Here is an 11422-nt window from a genome sequence, read left to right as displayed (position 1 = left end):
TTTTTAGTGAATAGAATACAAGCTAAAATACTATATTTATAAATCATGTTTTAATGTTAAACATACATGTGGCACACTGAATCCTTAGGGTAAGCTGTATCTGTAGGTGGCTACCTTACCTATGGCCCAGTAAGTGTATCATCAATGTGTTTTTTTCACTGATTATATTTGCTAATAATTTGTTGGATTTTCCTCATTCTGGGATAAAACAAAAGCTTTCAGGTAAATAGCCACTATATGGGCATCTGTAGAAAAAAAGGTGCGAATAAATACATTTTGGTCAGTGTAACACTTATCAGTTCAATTTTCTAAGCACAAACGGACATTTGGAAAAACAGAAAAATGGCTTCCAATTTTTTATTTTTTTCCACCTTGAGAAATTAAAAAATTGGATCTTTAAACTGTTTTTGAAATTTTCTGTTTTTATTCAGAGGATCAGAAATTTAGAAAATTACAAAATTGCATCTGAGCTCCAATTATTCAATACTGCAATGGTATTCTCTCCCTCGTTCCACCTAGCTACGCCCCGCCCCCCCACTCAAAACCATCAGTTGCAAGCACCTCTGACCCCAAAGTCTATCAGTTTTTTTTCTTTTTTGGTCCATATGCAGTTAATGACCTGCATATTCTGCAAAGTAGAGGAAGAAAATACCACTGGAGTATTGAATAATTGGAGCTCAGACACAATTTTGTAATTTTCTAAATTTCTGATCCCCTAAAAACAGAAAATTGGAAAAACAGTTTAAAGATCCAATTTTTTAATTTCTCAAGGTGGAAAAAAATGAAAAATTGGATATTTGAACCCATTTTTCTGTTTTTCCAAATGTCCGTTTGTGCTTAGAAAATTGAACTGATAAGCATTACACTGACCCATTTTAACTACAGAACTGAAGTACAGAAGTCCATGTGATGGTGGAATCTGTGTTTTTGTTGGAAGTTCCAGATTTGCTCCCACCTGCTGGTGAAGATCTGATACTATTGGTATCCAGAGTTGTCCTGGTGTCTGTCAGTGTTGTGCTATGAGGACAAGGAAAATATTAGTAAGCATGTAGTATTGAAATTATTTAATCGTTTTGAAATGGCTTCAGCAGAAATCATAATGGCCAACCTCTGTGGAGACTGTGGGCACTGAAGTTGTGAGGTCATCTAATTGCGTAGATATAGTACTGCCACTGTCATGGCTGCTGTAGCAGCAGACATTATGGAGGCTGAGTTTGTGCTCCCATCTGATGATGCAGTAGTGCTGCTTCTTGTACTGTGTTCTGTTGTTGAAGACACTGCAAATGTACTGCTTGTACTTGTTGTGCTTAGTGGTGTTGTGTCAGAAGCTTTGGGTGATGAAGTTGTGCTGATATTTACAAGTACAGACGTGGTACTGCTGTTTGCTGTGCTGGGTTTTGGAGAAATAGAGTCTGTAGATGATGTGTTGTTCTCTGCTGGTGAGACGGGTAAAGTTGTGCTGTTATCAGCTGGTGAGACTGGTAAAGTTGTGCTGTTATCTGCTGGTGAGACGGGTAAAGTTGTGCTGTTATCTGCTGGTGAGACTGGTAACGTTGTGCTGTTATCAGCTGGTGAGACTGGTAAAGTTGTGCTGTTATCTGCTGGGGAGACTGGTAAAGTTGTGCTGTTATCAGCTGGTGAGACGGGTAAAGTTGTGCTGTTATCAGCTGGGGAGACTGGTAAAGTTGTGCTGTTATCAGCTGGTGAGACGGGTAAAGTTGTGCTGTTATCTGCTGGTGAGACGGGTAAAGTTGTGCTGTTATCTGCTGGTGAGACAGGTAACGTTGTGCTGTTATCAGCTGGTGAGACTGGTAAAGTTGTGCTGTTATCAGCTGGTGAGACGGGTAAAGTTGTGCTGTTATCAGCTGGGGAGACTGGTAAAGTTGTGCTGTTAACTGCTGGTGAGACGGGTAAAGTTGTGCTGTTAACTGCTAGTGAGACTGGTAACGTTGTGCTGTTATCTGCTGGTTGCTGTAGTAGCAGAAACTGTGGATGCGACATTGTACTCTCTTCCATCAGTGTAGATGTTGTATTTGGTGCTGATGAGACAGTGGATGAAGAAGTTGTGATGTTTTTTGCCAGTGTAGATGTAGTACTGCTGCTTGTTGTGCTGGGTGTGATTGGAAGCACAGTGGTTAAAGCTGTAATCAAGAATGAAGATTTTCACTATTAATATTAAACCTCATCTCAAATCCTAAACTGATATAATATATTTAAATTTTTTGTGTTCACCCTCACTCACGTTGCACACAGGTGGAGTTGTAGTCAGGACAGCAGTCGCGAGATTGCAAGCAGGCGTTATCACAATAACATCCCCTGTAGCAGGAGTTGTTTTGACCAGGACAACACAGCACGGGTGGACCTGCACAGCCTAAAGCACACACAGCACAGCTGTATACAAGATCACCACTGTACTCATTTATTAATAAATGTACTCATTAATTACTGTAATTTCAACTCATTACAAGAACATTAAACATTAATTTTGTAATTACAATTTTTATTTGCAAATATGACAAATAGCAGCTCATATAGCAGCTCGGCTAGTGAAATAACATTTCAGTCAAAGTATAAGATATCCTGGTCACAAGGAGTGTTAAAAATGAAAAATATACAAGCTGAGCAGACAAAAAGTACAGTGGTATTAGTTAAATAAAACAATCAAACAAAATATGCCAGGGTTTTCTCTTATGGCCACCGCCACAGGTTCCAGTGCAGTTGTAAATAAGAGAGGTGAAAGGGGACAACCCTGCCACGTTCCTCTGGAAAGATTAAAGAATGACGAAGTTAATCCATTTGTCATGACTGCAACTTTGGGATTGCTGTACATTATTTTTTATCCACTTATCAAAACCAGGACCAAAACCAAACCTCGACAGGGCTGAGCGTAAAAAAACCCACTCAACCCTGTCCAAGGTCTTCTCATCATCCAATGAGATGGCGGCCACTGGTGCTTTACTGGAAGAATGTGACCACATTCAATGTATAAGCCTTCGTAGATTGTCAGTAGAAGATCTACCCTTTTATAAAGCCCACTTGGTCTGTGTGGATAATGTACGGTAAGACCGTTTCAAGCCTTAAGGTGTAGACACATTTGAGAGGGGTCTGGCTGCAGACCTCCAGTGTCAGGCTGCTTCCGTTGCAGGCTCCACTCTCAGGCTGCCTCCAGTGTCGGGACCGGTAATAACAAACTTTTTGTGCGTCTCTTAAAGGACTGAACACCCCGAATCCACGGGTTACGTTTGCAAATTGCTGAATAAATTGCCGAATGATAATACCGAATGTGGATGGTTTGTAATAAATAAGTTACGCTAACGGTGATTAACGTTTGACTGACAATCAGGTTATCTGACGATCTCTCATGCGCAAGAAACTTTATACTGTATACACACTTTTGGAAGAAGCCGCTTTGTTGTTGATTTATTCTTAATTAATTTAAAATTAATCAACACTAACACAAAAAACATTAATTTAAACGTTGCATTATAAGTCTACCAGCATAATTATCGCATTAGCCTACATCAAGTGTCAAAATAAACGCCATTCATAGCCTATAGTTTAGCGACATTAGTCCATGTAAAAACGTTGAGCTTAATGGAATATGCATTTCCTAATGGAAAAGTTGATGTCTGCTCAGAGGGTTATACATACTCAAGTAATCTCAGCTATTATGCCCCAAGCCACAGAGTAAACCCGAGAAACCGGTTTGTACGTTTTCAACAGATGGTTTATTTACAAATAATGAAAATAAAATGACAAATTGGCACTGCAATCTTCTTTAGAGAAATTCAAAATATCAAAAACAACACCTGCAGAAACGGGTGTAGAACTAGAAACATGGTGATATCACAATACATAAAAACTAGAGGTAATCTTTGAACTTACAGCTGGTTTTGGACACTAACTGGCACAGGAAAAAAATCCCCAAAAAACAATGTCCAGCCAGCAAAGAAGTCCAGCCAGCTTTGCGTGGGAACAGATTGAGCAAGACTCATTTAAGACACGCACCAAAAGTTTGTTATTTCCGGTCCTGACACTGTAGGCAGCCTGAGAGTGGAGCCTGCAACGGAAGCAGCCTGACACTGGAGGTCTGCAGCCAGACCCTCTTGACACATTTAGCCGACGGCTGACCGTTGACAGAAAACCCCGTCGATATGATCAGTCGCGTCCGCGAGGTCCAAAAAACTGCCACAGAACTGACCAAAAAGACAAGAGGAGACAAGACGTAATACATCTCTATAACAGCAGGCGGCGCTAATCTGTAATGTTGCCCAAGAAATGAAATCTGGCAGCTGATTGGACGAACGCGTCACATGGGTTTGTTTTCTCCAGAAATTCAAAGCCAGACTGTCATGGCGGCCGTTCAGAATACAATCCCATATTGTACTAAAATAGTTCACTGAAACATGTTTCTGAAACATTTTAAGCGAGACATAGGCCGTGCAGTTGCTGAATCTGTCTTCATTTCAGCTCAACAAAGGTCAGTTTAAAAGATTTTTGTCAGATTTTGAGAGACACTAGTCACCTCACCGGGTGAGTCTCGACTGCCCTGCCGCCGACCGAACATGTCAGGTCGGCCAAAATGAACACCGACAGCCCCTCAGACGGACGACGGAACGAGACACGCCGAACAGATTTGAGTCACTGACCTCGCCAGACTGTCCCACGGCCGATAATCGGCCTGGTGTGTCAGCGCCCTTAGGGCCAACACTTTGGCCAGTATTTTACTGTCAACATTAATGAGGCTAATTGGTCTGAAAAGGACCTTTTTCACAGCAGACATTTGGACTTGTCATAGTAGGAAAGGCACAGCTGAAATTGATAAGCTTAATGATGGCTCAATTTAGGGCTGGGCGATATATATCGATATAAGAAATATATCGATATATTTTTAAATATGATGTGATATGGAATTAGACCATATCGCATATCGATATAGTTCAAATTTGATCCTTGCTCCAAGCAAGCTGCTGACCTGGAGCTCTCTGCACTGCTCCCCGCACCCTTGCCCCTCTTTTTGGATTGGCCTATTTATATTATAGGCTATTTTTATTTAAGATATTTTTTTATTTAAATATGCACCTTATGGAGCTTTGATTTAAAAAAAGGTATTCTGTTATACAGTATTTATGTTTACATTTTATTATTTGAACTGCTGAGCATTTAATCAAGAACCAGGTGAAGAAACCGGTTTATTATTTATTCATTTGATTTTGCAACTGTTTCTATAAAACTACTTGTCTGACATGTCATATTTGGCTTTGACTGAACATTTGCTCTCACTTTGTGGAAAACAATATCGGGATATATATCGTATATCGATATTCAGCCTAAATATATTGGGATATGACTTTTGGTCCATATCACCCAGCCTTAGCTCAATTCCATCAAGTGTCCCAGTAAGCGGTTTCAGTGAGTCAGCATGCACAATACCAGGACCTCTCCTAAGTGGAATGCAGCCATCATTAATGGTTTTGAATACACCTGTGCTTTTCCTACTATGACATGTCAACATGTCTGCCGTGAAAAAGGTCTATTAGCAGGATCCGTATGATCTCTGCCTTTCTTAGGAATCAGTGAAATAAGTGCTTCATTAAGAGATGGTGGGAATGTACCAGTCTCAAAAGCCTCCTGAAATACCTTCGTCAATATTGGGATAATTATATATATTTCTTTTATATTACTCTACTGGGAACACATCGGTTCCAGTTGATTTCCCTGTTTTCATAGCTCTAAAAGCAGTTTTCACCTCTTCCTGAGTCACTGGCTTATTAAGGAAGTCTACTCAGCAGATAAAGTTGGGAGGTTCACATTTGTGAAAAAGTCCAGCACTGCTGGTTTATTTGGAGTATTAGATGATCTATACAGATATCATGTGTCATAGAATCCCTTAAAGGCATCATTAATTTCCTTAGCAGATGTCACCAGGGAGCCCCCTGCTCTTATTGCTGGAATTATGTGAGCAACGTTTTTGTTCTTTGAGTCTGGCTAAGAGTCTACCAGTTTTCTCCCCAGACTCATAAAATGTTGTCTTAAGTCTAAACAGAGCATGTTCTGTTTTTTTATTAAAAATGTCATGAATTTGAAATTTACATTTGCAAATGTTTTTAAATAAGCTTTTAGAATAATGGTTGGCCAAATCTTTTTCCATGTCACGCAATTCTGCTTCCAATTTCTGAATTTTATCAATATGCCTTTTTTTTTTTTTCTTCTGGAGGTTTGTGCAATAAGTTTTTCTCCAATGTAGGCTTTAGATGCCTCCCAAACCATTGCCACGCTGTCTGTGCTACCCATATTAATCTCAAAAAATGAGGATAGGTCCTCTGCAAGTCCTTTAGTAAATACTTCGTCTTGCAATAGAGACATATTCATTCTCCATCTGCCCCGTCTAAGATTATCTGAGTGGATATTTGCACAAAGTTCAACAGGTGCATGATCTGACAGGGAAATAGCATTACTATTACTATCAATAAAAGCATTAATCAGGCTTTGAGAGATCAAAACAAAGTATATTCTTGAGTGTGATTTGTGGCAGTGTGAGTAGAATGTGTTTACTTGGATTAACCAATTGCCATACATCAATCAGACCATTGTCCTTGATCAGCATGTGAATGGCACCTCTGGCAGTGAATGGCAAAATCTACTTTTATCAAGAGTCCCATCTAAGACCTGATTGAAATGTCCGGCCAAAATGATTTGTCCTTGTGAATTTCCAGGTATATTAACCTCCATGAAAAAAAGAGGGATCTCCTTTGTTAGGCGCATATATGTTACACAATGTTAGTTCCATACCATTTATGATCGCTTCAAGACAAATCATTCTTCCGTTAATATCCTTAAATTTCCTCAGCACTGTAAAGTTCAACCTTTTATGTACCAAACTCGTTTTTCTTGCTTGAGAAGGCGCTATAATAAACCTGCCCAACCCAGTCACTTTAAAAGGGGGGATAGAATGAAAAACCGATTTTACCTTGTCATAGTTGAATAATGACAGTTTAGGGGGTAACTAGGACATACATAGAACCTCTAAATTCCATTGACACCTCTTTTCTCTGCAAATCTCACAATTTGAAACTGGCTCTGAAAACGGGCAAATCTCAACAAGCCCCATAGTTGACGTCAACTATTGCGGCTCCTCCCCATTTGGCTCTAGTCTCTCTCTGTCACGCCCCAACATTTACATAGGCTACACAACTGACCTGAGATCAGTTAGTCTTCTGACTCTTGGTCGTGCAGATCTCAGAAATTATACAGTATTTCATCTGTTGTTCATCTGGGGTAGTATTTGTGTGTAAAGCTACCTCAGTCGTTATGGACCATGATTATGCATTGTCTGCACGTTCTGCTGCTGGAGCTAGAGCTACGAAGCGCAAACGTACAGGTGAAAAAAAACGATCCAAGAAAGTTTTGGGACGCGAAAAGAAGCAAGATGAGGATAAACATTGGAGTGGCATTTCCAAGATGGAGAGAGCTTTGTGACAAGCTAGTACTACAGAGAGATACCGATCTCGCATGCATTCTAATAGACAGGTAAGCACATATTCAGCTAATAGCAGGGCAGTAGTACTCGAGTCCGATCTTGTATTTGGACTTGTATTTGGACTTGTCTCGGCCGCTGGTCTTGGCAAATATGGTTTTTGGTCTTGACCGAGTCCAGGTGTCTTCATTTAGTTTATAATAATATTAGAGAGAAAGTGAAAAACAGTTTGGACGGGATGTTCGGCTTTTCACATGTTTAGACAGCCAGCTAACGCTATGATAACGTTAGCGCAACGTAAGTTGTCAACATAAGACCTGTGGCGTTAGTACTCCTTTTGTACCATCATTTTATTGAATGAAATATTAAGCTTCACTCCTACAAGATGGGTGGGTTTTTGTTATATTACACACAAAGCTAACTGGCTATAGTTAGGCTGTGCGTATGCTAGCAGACGTTAGCTAAAGTTTCGGCGAGCTAACCACGACAGTCAACCTCTGCTGCTAAAAGCAGTCAATAATAAAATATTTAGTTTTCAGGGAAGGCGTAAAACAACCATAGGAGTACACTCTGTAAAACTGGTCACTTGTTTTCTACACTATAACTGGAGTGAAGCTATATTATATTGCCATTTAGTTGCTCAAATGCTCAGTATAGTAAGTTTATAGTATGTTTACATCACACGACAGGTTTAACGTTACATATTTCCGTTTTTACCTGAAACTGTGCCTATCTACACTGTAGTTAGTTATAATATATATAAATACAAGTAACCGATAGCAAATCTTCGTATTGAACAGACAAAGCTAACTGTGTGGGTTTATTGAAATATTCAGCTCATGCTTGCTGCTTGTTTTTCTAGGCATGTTATGTACAGGTGTAAGTTACTAACTTTGTTAGTTACTTCGTTATTAACTTCATATAATTCTAGATATCTGTGTTATGGGTTGGTGGTAAATTACATTTCCATATGTTTCCTTATTGAACAGTTATCAAAGAGGAGGATCATCAACATCAACTCCAAGCAAGAGACATGAAATGCCAATTCAAACCCTCTTGACCATAGCACCATCCAGTCAGTTCTCATCAGATAGGTAAGGAATACAGAAGTTTTAGAAAATTACTTCTCCAACTTGCTAAGTATGATAAGTACACCAGACTAATAGATGGCATTAGTTTTACAGAGAACACTGCTTTCTGGAGCCTGGTATTGAAGACCTTTCCATGGCAGAAACCGAACAACAGACGACTAATAAATAAATAATACTAAAAGATTAATTATGAAATGTACAATTTACAAGTGTTGGTGATGAAAGGTGATTTTTAAACTGGTATTTATAAGTAATACACTGTTATTGGTTTGAAATTAAGTTGTTTCACTTACAATCATTTATCATTTCTATGTAAACCAGAGATGCACAAATGACAGAAATGGCCGGTGTGGCGCAGACTTGGTTCACAAAAAATTGAAAATGAAGTACCGCCCCAATGAGAAGATTCTGTAGCATCTCCTGCTAGCCTCCAGGTCTTGTGTGAGGATGATTTAATTGGACAACGGGCATCGATAGTGTACGAATCCAACTTGAAACAGCTGGTTACGTTTCTAAGGCTACCTTTTGTGAAGTGCAATTTCACAAACAATGTGACACATCAGGCTTGCCAGGCTTCAGCACCATTTGAAGTAAATGTGACTTCAAGAGGCACAGGAACAATCATTGAATGGGTGAGTCCAAAAATATCTCTGTACCACAAAATCATGTAAATTTCAAATATTAATTTACCTTTACTTTATATAACATAAAAAAACATCCATCCATTGGTGGGAATCCAAATTTGTGGCACACATTACCATGCCCCACTAAGTCACTTCCATCTTTTTTTTTATCTGCACATGTATTTTTCACATGTATTTTAAAACATGCAATGCTGCCCCTGAAAGACTGTAATTCCTGGAAAGGGCATGTTTGCTAACAAGTATATTTGCTGTTATTTCTAATACAGTAGATACATATAAAAGTGGAACACTATGGTGGGGACACATGTCTGCCAATCAGCTTACTGTTTCATTGTCTTACAGATATGTTCCAATGGTCACCATATATGGAGGTGGAACTCACGGCCCACACTAAAATACGGGATGCAGGCAGGGGACTTTATGATGGCTACTAACATCCTCCTGTCTGGGAATAACTATTATAAAGTGTCCCACCTGTTCAATTACATGAACATGGGCTTTGTGGGAAGGACTCTTTCTTTAACATTCAAGACACCTACTGCCTAGGAGCAATCAAGGAATTCTGGGAGGAAAAGAGATCTACAGCTATCAAACGTCTGCAGAATAAAGATGGTGTTGTTGTGCTAGGTACTGTATGTCTGCTGGCTTTTTAACAAAGGGAATTAAAAGTCAAACATACATTTTCTGTGTGCAGAATCCTTACATCATGATGTAGTTTCTTTGGTAATTTATCTTGCTTTTATATTTTAATTACTTTAAAAGTACAATGTTCCTTATTTGCCTTTCGATTTTGCTTTTCAATGTTCCTGTCTTGCACTTTTCAAACTTGTCATTACAATTCTTGTTTTGAAGATAATTTTTGTGCCTGACTTTTACAGCAGATGGAAGAATGGACAGTCCAGGACACTGAAGAAATATGTACGGATGCTCACACTCAGATTGCTTCTCTTATGAGTAAGTTGGTATTATTTACAGTGCTAATGTAAAATCCTTTTTCTGTTTAGTAGATGTGTATGATTTGTCTGTTGCATATATTAGCTTCTAAATGAATGATTTATTTTTGTTTACAAGATCCTAGATCTGGCAGATACAAGGACTCTGGAGTACTTCACTCATGGGATATGTGGCATGGAGCAAAGAATCTTGCCAAGAAGATCACTGCAGTGGGTTTTCTTATTTGTTAAATGTCAGTTCTGTGGACATGTAAACATATTCTATATTCTATCATAATCTAAATAAATGTTTTTTTTGCGTATTTAGGCAGGACAGCTGTCAGGACAAAAGGTCCTGCTGCAGTGGACAAAAGACATTGTTAACCACTTCTGGTACTGTTGTAAGACAGCAGAGACGGAAGTGCAATTCTGGGTAAGTAATGCATCTCAATTTGTTTTATCTTGTAAGTGACTACATAAATGAAGTTTACATTTAGTTTGATATTGTTAATTGTCTTAGGGAAGCCAAGAGAAAAGAACTTTATACTGAAGAAGGCTCAAGACTCATAATTCAATGCACTTTGCACACACATGGGCAGTGTGGCAAAAAATGTAATTTGTAATGCATATACTCCTGTATACTATACAATATACTCAAATGTCCATATTCAATAATTTTTGACACATTGTCAGTCTTAGATTTTTTGTTAGGACACTTATGCACCAAACTATGCAATTTTTCAACGCATTACAAGTGTAAATAAATAGGATTCAATTTGAATGTTCAACTCCAAAACAGTTTTTATTTTTAATACAGAAATAAATTATGTGGAAAAAAAGATTTCTTATGTCTGTGGCTCTTGCTATTACTAATATGCAGTATATTATTAAGAAGGCAGTAAGGAACAACATCACTTGATTTAACTTAATAACTACTATGATAACTACATATACTTTATAACTATTAAGATAACTTTATTCTATTAAATAAAACATCAAAGACAAACAACAGCAGTGAGGTGGCTTTAGCAACCACAGTAGTTACAACACCGCTTCAATGAAACCAGTGTACCTGCCAATTGGGTCTGGGTATTTATCCCGTATTCTGGACACACAACTGCTAAGGATGACAACACGGTTTCCCACCCCAAGGGCACCATACCGCCACAAGACAAAGTTTCTGTAAGCGGCATAGCGGTATTCCCGGTTGTCATCCCCAGGCAGCTGGGTATCATGGAGAGCATATGTCATTTCTTAGCCGCCGTGCTAAGCGCAGTA

The 11422-nt window shown here is 38.8% G+C and overlaps 1 long non-coding RNA gene across 1 annotated transcript; it reads left to right on the top strand.

Moving 5' to 3' along the window:
• Window positions 1–8991: 8991 nt before the first annotated feature.
• Window positions 8992–10571, top strand: LOC114565416 (uncharacterized). The gene is made up of 5 exons (XR_003693907.1): window positions 8992–9200; window positions 9555–9839; window positions 10091–10166; window positions 10284–10375; window positions 10473–10571. It is a non-coding gene; the product is annotated as an uncharacterized LOC114565416 (long non-coding RNA).
• The last annotated feature ends 851 nt before the right edge of the window (window positions 10572–11422 follow it).

The sequence above is a fragment of the Perca flavescens genome, chromosome 12 (genome assembly GCF_004354835.1).
Source record: "Perca flavescens isolate YP-PL-M2 chromosome 12, PFLA_1.0, whole genome shotgun sequence".
NCBI classification, from domain to species: domain Eukaryota; kingdom Metazoa; phylum Chordata; class Actinopteri; order Perciformes; family Percidae; genus Perca; species Perca flavescens.
Note: the sequence above shows the minus strand (reverse complement) of the source record. Positions and strands in the feature narration are given on the sequence as shown.